Raw genomic sequence first — 12,554 nt, 5'->3', positions numbered from 1 at the left:
TCCCTTTTTATAAGCTTTGTCATACCGTTAGAGCTGATTATATTTCCCGGTTTCCCTGCAATACCCCTTAATTCAACTTCCTTTCCTTCCATAGAAAATTTCATGAAAAGTTCTTGAGAATTAAAAGCTATTGTACCCAAGGATTGTAGCCATTGGACTCCTAGTACAACATCAGCACCTCCCATTGGAATGGAAAGCATTGGGCTAGTCAATACATATTCTCCCATCGATAGCTTGATATTATGTCATTTTCCAGAGCAATTTATTGTTCCTCCATTTTCAACCATCACTTGACACTCTGGTGCTATATATAAGAAGCAATTCAATTCTTTTGCTACCTTACAATGAATAAAATTGTGGGTACTTCTTGAATCAATGAACACTATTACCTTTTTCTTCTTGATTTGTCCTTCTATCTTGATGGTTTAAGGAGTGGTAATTCCCGCCAATGCATTACAAGATATGGTCAGATTCATTTCTTCTTTATCTAGGCTTTGTTCCTGGAGTATATCCTCTTCTTTTGACCTTTCTTGCTCCTTTTCTTCTTCCTCTTCAGAATCTATGTAGAATAATTTCTTCTCAGCACACTTATGAACCTTAGTGTATTTGCTATCACAATTGTAACAAAGCCCTTTTGCTCTTTTTTCTTCCAATTTTTGTGGTGTCAACCTTATAGGTTGTGGAAGACTAGGGGCAACAACACTTCCATATTTATAGTTATGAGTGGTATGCTTCCTGGTTGCCATAATTTTTCTTTCCATTTTTCTTGCTAACCTGAATGCCTTCTCTAATGAATCAGGTTCCCAAAGGCGAACATCATGTTGGATATTATCCTTTAAAGTCCCTATGAACAAATCAATCCTATGCTCCTCTGGAATATTTTTTACCCTTATGTTCAATTTTTGTAACTCCTCAATGTGCTCCATTATTGAACACTTTTGTTTGAGACTTATCAATTGGCTAAAAGAGGTGTTGCTTTTTGTATCCTCATAATGTGCTCTCAATTCTTCCGTAAAAATTTCCCAAGTGATAATTTGTTTACGAGAGCAAAGCCATTGATACCATACAAACTAATTTGGTTCCAAATATAAAGTTGCAATACGTACCTTTTGTGTGTTTTGCACATTATTGAGATCAAAAAATTGCTCCATTTGTAATATCCATGTTGTGGGATCCTTGCCATCAAACTTCCTCATATCGATTTTTCGAATATGGTGGGTCTTCGATCCAACATTAGAGTCTATGAAATCATGATTAACATTTCTTTTGTTCGCATCATGAGTTTCCTTTGCTACCCTTTCACCATTATTAAGAATTTCTTGTAGAAAATTTGTCAAATCTGTCTTCAAATCTATCTTCAAATCATCAATCTTAGCTTCCACACCATTCATCTTATCTTCCACACCCTTTATCTTAGACTCCACGCCATTTATCTTAGCTTTTTTCAGCTTTTGCGAGAGTGAAATTTGTTGCACTTGGTCTTGTAATTTAGATATATCATGTAGCATTTCTTCATCTTATTCATGAGTCATGCTAGAGCTTTCAGGTTGCTTACTATGTGTTTGCATTTTCTTTCGTCAGGGCATCAGTTACCAATAATAATGCTCTACTATGCCCTTTGAATTCCTTCAAAATAATTTTTCAAACCAAGCTTAAGCAAAAATTAAAAAAAATCTACACACTTTTTTTCACTTTGTAGGAGCTCGATATTGCCTCTGATGTATCTCTGTAATTTCGGATCCTCCAGTTCTAAAATTGTGATCTGTAGTAGCCCTCTGTGTCCTCTTTCCAATGCCACCAGTCTCATTCCTATTGGATTCTCCAAGGAAGAGTTATGTCAAATCTCCCACAATGACCTGAGTATAGACTAGTTCAGTAGAGCGAACTTGTATGACGTGCCACGTGTCCCTGTTTCTACCTTTGGCTCCGAAAAAGATATACAAGAAACTACAGTCCATTCTCTTTCAATCCGATGTTTAGAGAGAAAGTTATGATGATTTTCCCCAGGTCACCTGTTTGGAATGTAATTAAGGAGTCTACAAAAAGACAAACTTCCTCAGATCATTTCTCCACAAATATAGCGCGAAAAGCTCTAAAATTCGGACCCAAGCTTCAGTGCAATCTCGTCTCAAATGGTTCTTTTTTTAGATTTTGAAACATTGTAGAAAAAAGTTATAGCAAAAATTCCACAATGACCTATTTGGAGCAGCGAAACCCTAGAATCCAAAGCTCCAATACAAAATGTTATGAAACCAGCTCAAGAAAGGATAGAAAAGATAGATCAACGCCTTAGAATTCAGCCTCTTCAAGGGGGAAACCTCCTTTACATTACATAAATGTACAATTCTTGGATGATTCAAATGAAAAAACCTCCTTTCTTTATATAGGAGTCTAAGGAGTCACAATATAACCCAACCGACCTAACAATAATAATATAAAGCCACAAAAATAATAATAATAGAGGGATTCTATGGGGCACAGTAATAACCATATGGGGATAATAAGGGCACAACAGTATTAATAAAGGATGTAACTACAATAGTAATGGGGTAATCAATAGTATTATAGGGACCCAACAAGAGGTTTGAAACAACCTTCCTCGTTCCTCGTATTCAACTTTCCAAAAATAAAATTTCTAAAAAATGACTCAAGTATTCATTGATTAATCACCGCTGCCAACTTTGCCTCTCAGTTCACAAATGTTAGAAATTGGCCTGACTTGTGGTGGAATCCAGAATTGTGTTCTCAACTATCCTGCAAATATAGCATCATGTAAACGTGGCAACATTCTATGTACTAAATCCAAGGAGCAATTCAAGGTCATGATCTGACTGTGTCGTTTGACTAGAAGTTGCCATACTTCCTCCGAGTCAATTTTTGATAGCCCTCAATTGTTTCCTTCTGTAGCCGAATCTTAGTCTTCTAATTCTTGTCTAATTATTTAAGATCGGGAAGTTTTTTTGAACCACTCTCCTTTATGAGGTTGGATGTGTGCAACATGTGATTTATTGTTTTGATAATTCTTTTTGAAATACATGATGCTCTACCTATTGCTAGTTTAGCCTATTTCACCTATGAGTCCCAATCAGTGAATATAATATCCTTATGTTTTTCATTGATCCTCAGGAGACTTGACCTTTTCCCTTCATCTGAATCTTGCCACTCAATATAATCAAAGATGTTATAATTGAGTTCATTGAACTCAATTCTTTGATCAATAATGATGTTTGTTAATTGTTCACTAGTATTCAAATGTGGAATGATATTTGATATATGTTGGAGGAAGAGCTGATTTTGCTTTGACAGTAAAGTATTCAATGTTAAAGCCTCATTAATGAATTCCTCTACAGTAGGAATATCCTTATACTTTTCTAGGTCACTCTTTAGCTCCTGGATTTGTTTTTTTTTAGTAGATAAGTCATTTTCATGACTTATTTTCAGTACTTCCATATCCTATTGTAGCTTATGCAGCTGCTCCTCTACTTGACGGTTCATGCTGGCTCTTTCTTCATCTAACTATCACAGTAATAGTGTGATCTGGTCATCCTTTTCTTTAATCAAAATAGAGATTTTGGTTGCTTTGTCAATTGTTGTTGTAGCATAGGCTCTGGAAAATTGAGATAGCTGAGTCAAATTTTCAGTCGGATTTATTTGTGTGTCCTTCCATAGGACATCCATAAATTCATGTTCTGAAGGAGTTTCAGTTCTCCTCCTCTTTCTCTGTCCTTTTACAAAAATTTTATGAAGACAGCTATAAAAGACATCTAGAGGAGGGATATCTATTACATTCAAGACAATTTCAATAGTTGGATCTGTAGGGATTACCTCTATATCTTGGAAACTTGTTTTTGGACCTTCAATGGTCACTACTGCTATTTTCCCTGGCGGGGTCTGAAATACCATGGGTTCTTGTGTTTATGATACCTTAAGGGTATCCTATAGTTTTTCATTGAATGCATCCCACAACTTTTCTAATTCATTTGTTTCTGCTTCGTGCTCTCGTGACGTGCCTGGCTTATTCTGCGACTGAGACTTGGTTTCAATTCTATGATCAATAATCCAAAATTCTTGTGGGAGGTATTTTAACCTCTATCCTCTAAACTTCTGGAATATTTTTAATTTCTTTGGCTCCAACTTTGTCTTGGCCGCATTCAGAATCTGCTCAAAGTTCTCAGCTGATTCCAGTAAATCTTCAAACTCATCTACTATATGAGCTACAGGTCTGATCTTAACTGAAAGGGTGAATTTGTTTCCTACTTGTTGTGGTTCAAAAGGCCTTGCTGGTAGAATGACGAGCTTTAATAACTACATATTCTGATACTCTTTATATGCATGACCATAATTAAGAAGGGTAAATGACCCACACTGAAGGGGAAAATTTGGCCATAGGGATTTCTTCATTTCCTTAAACGTTTTTGTGAGGCCATTTCCTACTATTTGGTATGCTACTTATCTTGCCAATAGTTTATCCAATACATACATAGGGAGGACATGTGGGAAAGGTTGGCTACCAAATATCCTGATATAAGAGAAGGACTCTTCAAGAAAATACCTTCCAATTTCTTGGCAGTCTGTGATAGCTTCTTTTGTGAATCTTGGAAATCTTTTATTGAAAACTAATTGATCTAAGGGAAGAACAACTCCATGGCATAATTGGTGAAAATGTGGAATAAAATATTGTTCCCACATTTTATTATAACCTAGGAAGATAGGAGTAGGATCATTGGTAGTCCATTTCCAACCCATGGTTGGAAAATGAGTGCAGAAACAAATAGCATCGAAGACAAATGTAGACATGAAGAATTGGGAAACTGCTCTAGAGGAGGTAGCCCTAGTTTGGTGATATTCAATAATCGCTTTGGCCAAATTCTCAGATAGAATGGTTTCCCAATTCATAATGTGAGAATTAAAACAAGCATCAATTAAAGGAACCCAATTGATCGAGAACATAGAATTATCAGGGAGACCATACAACCTACATAGCATAGAGGCTAAAAAATTATAAGGATTGGCTAAAGGAGAAATGGGGTACATACCTGCTTTATCTTGTTTGAATTTATTATCTATTCTCCTCCATTCATGTATCATTTGAAACAGGTCTTCGTTTTCCTTTACAAACTTTGCAAAAAAAAAATTGTCGTAAATGTCCTAGGCATCGGGTAGCTTGTACATTTGTTGTAAATCTTCGGCTCTGAAAGAACCCAAGACTATGTTTTTAGCTGTCTTGATAAGTATTACTTCCAATTCTGTATTCTCTACTACCAATCTTATCATATCTATGTATGGCAAGAGCCTAGCCCTTGGTGCTATTTGGTGAAGGAAAGAGTACGCAACATCTCTGAATGACACTCCCGACAGTTCTGTGTTGTTAGTTGTTGGTCGAATGTCTGTTACTTTAGGGTTTTCATTCTCCAGTATAGTATAGATAGTCTGCCATGTCGTGGCGCCTCCATCTGCAGTGCATACTGTATTTGTAAAAACAGACAACATATTTGTGCTTTCGGTTTCTATGATAGATTTCTTGGTGTGCTTCTGCATCACCTTTCGAATGGAAATCACTTGAGTAGAGTTCCTATTAAAACCAACAACAATTAATTGTTGTGTAAAATAAAAGATTTGATGAAGTCACTGAACTTTGTAAGAAAATATTTGAGAGCGAGCTCAACATTAATCAACCATAATGAACACCATGATTACATGCATAGGGATGATAACCATATTAAATCATTCTAACCTAACTCGTGTCCAACTTGAAGACACTTATTAAACATCTGTCAAATCCGTCATATAAGATATTTAAGCTATAGTGCGAATGAAACTTTTTTTATGGATCTTGCAATCTACGATATGCGATATCTCAAAATCGCAAGATGGCAATATCAGGGTTTTAATAGGTAAAAATTAAGCTCTTGACATAATATCCTCCGATGTGCAATATGCGATTAGGATGTCTCATACAAAGTTCAATCGCAAGTTGCATATCGGTATTTTTTTAATGTGATTAAATTTACTACTAAGGAATCATGTGATTTGTGATGAGGACTTTAATATATTTTAAGTTAGGTTAAAAAGGGATTTTTGAAAAGTGACAATTTTCTAAGAGTTGGCATTTTATTCACAAAGAGGGGAAAAGTTCAATTGAAAAGGATCCATGTTTGTATTATATATAATAAAAATGGAGTGGTTGTTGCATAGCACAACAATTGGCGATTCACTTGGGAGAACCAACTATCTGTGATTAGTTTCTTTGACATTTCTCAAACTTTCAAAAGAAGAAAAGTTGTGAAAAAATAAGAATTGTATGATTCATAAATTAAATAGTGTTTCTATGGAATATAAAGTATTGACCTATTTCACTTATTTTCTTACTCAACCCTTTAGGTGATAAAACATAAATGTCTGTATCACCCAATAATTATATTTATAAAGATAAAGTAGGTATCCTCTTAAAATTGGCTTTATAGATTTTTACTCATTTATCATATAGAGAGCCTTTGCTGCCAGTAGGCATTCATAGCTTCGACAGGGTTATCTTTTAACCAAAAATGATTCATAGTCCCATCTAAAACTGAATCTAATTTCAAAATTTAATCAAAATTTTATTCAATTTCCTTTTACTTGGAACTTGTTTCTTTTTATGGTACTTTTTACTTTAAATATCTTTAAAAGCCATTGTCTAGGCTTGGTGACCTGATGGTAACAATGTCATTCACTGGTTGTAATTTAAACTGAACAAGTTGGCTCGTGATGAGACCCCTTGTCTTTTGATTGTTTCAATCAATAGCTATTACCCTGTTATGATATGCAGTATTGGTAATATCAGTCTAAATTATTTTCCTGTGATCATGATAAACAAGCTCGTGATGAGACTCATTATCTTTTAAGTTTTGAATATTTTTAATTACATTGTGAAAAAAGAAAATTTTATCAGATGGGGTGAATCATTGGCTCATTTAAGAGTTATGGATGATAATTATAGAGTTGGTAAATACCTTTTTGCAGAGAACCCTTGCTAAGTTACTGGTTCTTTTCTTGACTGGTACAAAAACATCTATACTTTATAAAATCAAGAGTCTTTTCAGAAACTAAATGTCTTTAGTAAATTCAAAATTTTCCCAAAGAAATAAGGTTTATTTAAATCTCATATTTATAATTATCCTTTTACTCTTCTTATTTATAGAAGCAAGAAAAATCAAGTAAATTATCAGAAATTTAAAATTTTGAACAACCAAAAGAGATACTATTCAATCTTTATTTTCCTAACTTCAAATTTTAAAAATAAAGTTTAACTTGTAAGAAGAATATTTTTTAAGAATTTTCCCATTTACAGGTAAAGAGTCTTTTCTACCTAACAAATCTTGTAACAAAAAGGTGGATGGGCTTAATTTCTCTATGATTTGAAATCGACCAAGCCACAGTCTTTAGAATTTGGTATGTTTACCTTTTTCCTCATGTGCCTTATCCCGTTTCAAAACAAGATCTCCAATTTCAAAAGTTCTTGGGCTAGTGGATGTTGTATCAGATGAAGCTTTAACTATCTGTTGATGATGAGCATGTATTGCTTTGGCTTTCTCCCTATGTTCTTTTAATTTAAGGATTTGACCATGCCTAAGTTGAAGAGAAGAAGAAGGGTTTTCATCAATAAACTAAACTAAAGAAGGATATGCTATTGTTATGTTTGTGGGTAGAATTGATTCTTTCCCATAAACCAATACAAATGGAGAAGTACCTATTGAGGCCTTTTGAGTGATTCTATCTACCTAGAGAGAAAATATTAGTGCTTTATGCTAGTTCTTATGATTTTTCTCTACAGTCCATTTGATAATTCTAATCAGGTTCTTGTTTGTAGATTCAGCTAATCTGTTACCTTGCAGATAATAGTTAGCTGAGTATTTAAGTTTAAAACCTATTTTCAAAGAAAACTCTACCATAGCATTTCTGGAAAAGTAAGATGCATTATCAAACATTAAAGCTGATGGGAGACCAAACCTAGTAATTATAAACTGATCAATGAAATCTATAATGTTTTGGGTGTTAACTACCTTTAATGGGATAAATTCTACAAATAATCAGTTGCAGTTAGACTATACTTATGCTGTTTGGAGGAGGTTGGAGTTATTTCACCAATAATATCTAACCCCCATTGTTCAAATGGTTGCTGTATATTTACTGGCTGCAACAGGAGTGCTTCTTTCCTTTCTCTTCTTGCTACGGTTTGACATACTTTGCATTTCCTCGCATATTCATGTGCATCTTTGAAAAGGGTTGGCCAATAGTACCCGACATGCAAAATTTTATGTGCTGTGGTATTTCCTCTGAAATGACCTCCAGCTGGCCCGTCGTGTAATTCCTGCATTACCTTTTTAGCTTCAGGTTTCTCTAAACATCTTAATAATACAACATCATAGTTTCTTCTAAATAACACATTATCAATTAATTGATACTGATTTTCTTTAAGCCTTAGAGCATGCTTAGCTGTATAATTGAGATATAATGGAGCATGTCCATTTTTCAAGAAAAATTTCAGATCAACATATTGTGATTCAAAATCGTTGAGGCTTACCTCAGATAATTGCACTTTAGTAGATTGATTGTCCTCTGTTGGTAAATGAGAGGCTCCAATTAGCATTCTGCAAAAACCTTGACCTCTAATAATTTTAGCAGGATGTATTTCTACATCATATTCCTGAAGTGCAGTAACCCAATTTGCTCTCTTCTCTCCTACTTCTCATTGGATTAACAACTACCTTACAGTGGGGTAAGGGACTATTATCTTAGTGTGTGTTTTTAGGAGGAAAGGTCTGAAATGTTTTAAAGTTTTAAATACAACAAAGACCTATTTCTCCACAGTTGAATAATTTAGCTCAACACCTTGTAAGTTAGAACTAAAGAATGAAATAGGTGCTTCAACATTCTGATCATTTAGCTATGTCAAAACTGTCGCGTAAGAGGTATCAGAAGAGAATGTGTATAATACAAATGGTTTTAGTAAATTAGGAGTTGTTAAGGAAGGAGCGTCAATGCTGGTTTTCTTTATCAACTCAAAAGAATCTTTCTTGTATTTCCCCCATTTAAAAGTTGATTTTTTTTGGATCATTGACTATAGGGGTAAGACAATTTGAGAAAAACCAGGAATAAATCATTTTACAAAATTAATCTTCCCTAAAAATGATTGCATCGTTTTTTTGTTATGTGGTAGGGGAATGTTTTCAATTTCTTGAATCCTATCGGGATCGATATAGATTCCTTTCTTAGATACCACAAATCCTAATAATTTACCTTCTGCCAAGGTGAAATAATATTTTTCAGGATTCAAATAAATGCCAAATTTCTCACATCTCTCAAAGATTTGTTTTAGGTCACTGATAGGATTCTTTATATGTTTAGAATAGATAGTGATGTCATCTAAATATATTACAACTGAATTGTTGATTAGTCCTCTACAATCTATGTCCATAGCACGTTGAAATGTAGCGCCAACATTAATCAAGCCAAATGGCATCTTTTGATATGAATATGTTCCACACTTTGTTCTAAATGTAGTCTTTAATCTATCATTTGGATGAACCATAATCTGATTATAACCTGAAAATCCATCAAGAAAAGACATCAATTCAAAACCTGCATCTGACCGCAAAATCTAACGGTAAGCAAAGGAAAATTATCTTTTTGGTAGGTTTTATTCCAATTTTTAAAATCTATGCAAATCCTAATGTCTCCATTCTTTTTTCTCACAAGAACCATGTTTGACACCCATTTTGAATGTCTTATAGGGAAAATGATTTTGGCTTTAAGCATTTTATTGAGTTCATACTTAATTTGACTTTCTAAGTTTGGTTGGATCTTCCTAAGCTTCTGTTGGACAGGCTTGTCATTTGAAATCATGGGTATAGAATGCTACATTATAGAAGTATCATATGTTTTGAGATCTGAATAATCTGAAGCAAAGACACTTTTATATTTTCTTATCAATTTAATGAATGAAATCCTTTCATTGGGTGTTAAGCCCAAACCTAGGTTTATGTTTTGAGGTTTATCAGTTGTACCAAGATTAATCAACTCAAATATTAGAGTAGAACTCTATGTTTTTGAATTGGTAGTCTTTTTAAACCTATCTTTTAAATCATAGAGATCTTCCATCTTGACTACAGATTTGGGAATTGGATTTTCATCCTGTTTATTTTCAATCTGTAGGTCATGTTCATGTTCGTCTACGATTTGACCTTCATAAGATCCATCTGATGAAAGAAAGTCAATTATATCTATATCATCATTAAACACTCTCCAATTTGTTATGTTATCGAGAATGGAAGGCCTAAAAATCAACTCAATCGAAAATCTATTTGGACTAAATTCTTCTAACGATATCAATTTAGATGCTACATTGGCAAGTAAATCAACACTTGCGTTTTGTAACTTAGGGATTGTTGAAATATTAAATGTAGTGAAATGAGAAGGGACGTTCTGAGCTAATGCTTGATAATGTTTCAGGTGTCCAGAAATACAATGGATTGTGTTCTTGACTTTCTTAACGATTATTTGAGAGTCCCCATATACTTGCAAATATTTAATGTTTAATCTAATGGATTTGTATGGGCCTTGAATCAATTCTTCATATTTGGCAATATTATTCGTGCATTGAAATTTGAGTCTGCAATCTAGCATTGTTTTCTCTCCTTGTGGATTGATTAAAATGGAACCTACCCCTGCACCATCATCTGATTTTGAACCATCAAAGTATAGAGTCCAGAACAAAGAATGATCTAAAGTTTTATTACTAAGATTAATACATTTAGAAGTGTCTGATTGAGAAAAATTTTCAACCTGAGAAGTAATAGTATTTTCTGGGAAAGGTGATATTTGCGCATTGAATGAGCCAAGGAATGATTCAGGAGAATAATTTCCAATAATATTATTAGTAAAAATCATAGGCTCGTTCACACCCAATTCAGTGACTGTATGTTTCATAAATTTTTTGCTATCAACTCTAATTTGATATGGTTTACCATTATATGGTAACCACATGTGTGACAATCGGTTGTGAAATATCCATGTAGTTTCTCAGACCAATCCTACATAAAATTAGACCATAAAATTCAAGGATGTTTGCCACTAAGACATCAATCACTTGTAGCACCTTTGGGTTGGATGATAATCTAATTGATACTGAAAACATTTCTCCAACAAACTCAACTTTTGTTATTTCCAATTGGACTATATGCAAAACAGACTTTTGAGGGGTAACATTAAGTCTCCCTCACACAGATCTTGGCATGATATTTGAAGAAGCTCCTGAATCAATGAGACAATTATGAACATTTTTATTAAAAATCTCATAAGTCAAAAGGAAAGGAGGAGTGTGAGACCTAGATCTATCACCAATCAACACAAGATCATTTGGTTTTGCCTTGTTTCAAGGTGACAAGGTTTTCCCATATCTTTGTTAGCTTGGGCTATAAGCAGTGGTGGTATGGGATCTACAGGAACTACCTTGAGTTCTCTCAGTAATATTTTCTGTTGTTGTTTGAGTTTGGTCATTTCATATAATGAAATGTTTGCTTTAGTATTTTTTATGTCTTCAACTATATTGTATTCCACTGTATCTGAAACTATCAAATTAACCCATTTAACCCATTTAACCCATAACCCATTTAATTCGACTTCCTCTTCGGGCTCTGGTTCTTCTTCAGTTGCTGAGGTGTCTTCAACATCTTGATTTGATTCGGCACTTGAAATCACATTCAGAGGCTGAGATGGCGAAGTAGGACTTCTATTGTATGGGTGATATGCTTTCTTAGGAACTGATGATTCAACTACTTGTTTCGTTATTTCAATCATATCATTTGACATAGTTTTCAAGACTTTTTTAAGACCTTCAGGATCAAATGGATCCATTGGGGTTTTCTTCTTTGATTCTTGGCTAAAATTCACTTTTTTAGATTTCTAATCTTCCATCTCAATTCACTTTTCTAAGGCTAGAATTCTCTTTTCTACAGACAGGGCTTCTTTCATGTTTTCTGAAAGAGTAACCTTACCGAATCTATCTACAAAAGTGGCTATATGAGAAGGTAAAGAAGGAATGTACCACTCTATTTGTACATTGACACCAGGTTTAGAAGCAGATGGGATTTTGTTTAATAACTTGTTATACTTGGAGTTGAAATCTTTGATCCTTTCACTTGAATTTGTTTTTAAGTTAGAGAGAGCATTAATTAAATATGCTATAGTTCTATCATCTCCAAAATTTGCAAGAAACAGTCGTTCAAAAGTTACCCTGTCTATTATAGTTCCTGCTGGAAGAGAAAAGTACCAGGATCCTACAGATCCTTTAAGAGTGTAGGGAAACAATATTAGTACAATATCTTCATGTGCAACCCCATTCAAATTCATGGCCAACATAAAATTGTTGATGTTTTCTTCAGTAGGAAGAACATCCTCTGGATTGTATTTAGATAACCATTTCTCTGGATGACCAGGAAGAGGATGTGGGTTTGAAAACAATACGGCCCTAGGATTAGTCCAAGGCTGATTAGCCATAACTTGAGTTAGGATTT

General features: G+C 34.1%; 1 pseudogene; it reads right to left on the bottom strand.

Moving 5' to 3' along the window:
- The window catches only part of LOC149168259 (F-box/LRR-repeat protein 14 pseudogene), a 33,894-nt pseudogene extending 21,999 nt beyond the window's left edge, over positions 1-11,895 (bottom strand).
- Between the last annotated feature and the right edge of the window lie 659 nt (positions 11,896-12,554).

The sequence above is a fragment of the Pinus tabuliformis genome, chromosome 4_2 (genome assembly GCF_031772625.1).
Source record: "Pinus tabuliformis cultivar Carrire ecotype Pingquan chromosome 4_2, CPIR1, whole genome shotgun sequence".
Lineage (NCBI taxonomy): Eukaryota > Viridiplantae > Streptophyta > Pinopsida > Pinales > Pinaceae > Pinus > Pinus tabuliformis.
Note: the sequence above shows the minus strand (reverse complement) of the source record. Positions and strands in the feature narration are given on the sequence as shown.